This window comes from Schistocerca serialis, chromosome 9 (genome assembly GCF_023864345.2).
Source record: "Schistocerca serialis cubense isolate TAMUIC-IGC-003099 chromosome 9, iqSchSeri2.2, whole genome shotgun sequence".
Taxonomy (NCBI): Eukaryota; Metazoa; Arthropoda; class Insecta; order Orthoptera; family Acrididae; genus Schistocerca; species Schistocerca serialis.
The window spans coordinates 127,940,164-127,941,374 of NC_064646.1; positions in this window are offsets into that span (position 1 = coordinate 127,940,164).

A 1,211-nucleotide genomic window follows, 5' to 3' on the forward strand; every position below is an offset into this window, starting at 1 on the left:
AAACTGGTTTAAACGAGAAACACCTATACATCAGTGCAGTGTAGAACAATTATAACCGTGACAGAGCACTAATATCTGTCGCATGTTATTTTAAAGTGGGTCTATGTGTCATAGATAGATATGGCATAAACACAATCATGAAAGTTTGCCATTAATATGTTATTGTTGTGGAAGGCATACGATGCGTAAAATGTAAGATATTAAATGCACAATTTATACAGTGATCGGATGTTTATAAATACGGAGGGTGTGTGTGATGGGAAGGGGGGGGGGGCGGGAGAAGCAGGGGTGAACTGAATTGGGAATGCAGCTTGTCTACGTCGAATTATTATCATGTAAGTAGTATTATTTCCAATTTTTAATCTGACATTGGAAAGGCATAATGATGTTAAATTTTGGTCCTTTCCATGCATATGCACAAAAGTTTTTTTCAGTGTTGCACTTGATAATGGTTTAGGCCGAAATCAAGGTAGTAATATAAAATACAGAAATACGTACAGTGAAATGGTGGAAATATCATTTAAACGATATGACTGTGACTCAAAAATATAAGAATATTATCACTGTCTAATCTTGTTAATGATCTGTTCCAAAATCTTCAAACTTTTGTAAGGCCGACCTATCACGTTGAATCAAACAATCACCAGGGTTCTTATAGTACGAAAGTCGCTGGAAGCGCTTCTTGAGGCTGGTTGAGGAGTACACATATGCTTCGGAATTAATGGTGCTTCCTCTTGCCGTCACATCAATGCGGCATCTGGGTGGCCAAACTATTCGCTCCAACTGTCCAGAATGTTTTTCAAACTTATCGCGAACGATTGTGGTCCGGTGACTTAGGTCAGCATCATCCATATAAATTCCATCGTTGTTTGGGAAGTTGAAGTCCATGTATGTATGTAGATGGTCCCAAGTAGCCGAACATAACCATTTCCAGTCGATGATCGGTTCAGTTTGAGCAGAGGACCCAGTCCATTTCATGTAGACACAGCCCACACCATATGCAGCCACCACCAGCTTGCACACTGTCTTGTTGATAACTTGGGTCCGGCCGGTTGGAGTGGCCGAGCGGTTCTAGGCGTTACAGTCTGGAACCGCGTGACCGCTATGGTCGCAGGTTCGAATCCTGCCTCGGGCATGGATGTGTGTGATGTCCTTAGGTTAGTTAGGTTTAAGTACTAAGTTCTAGGGGACTGATGACCACAGGTGTTAAG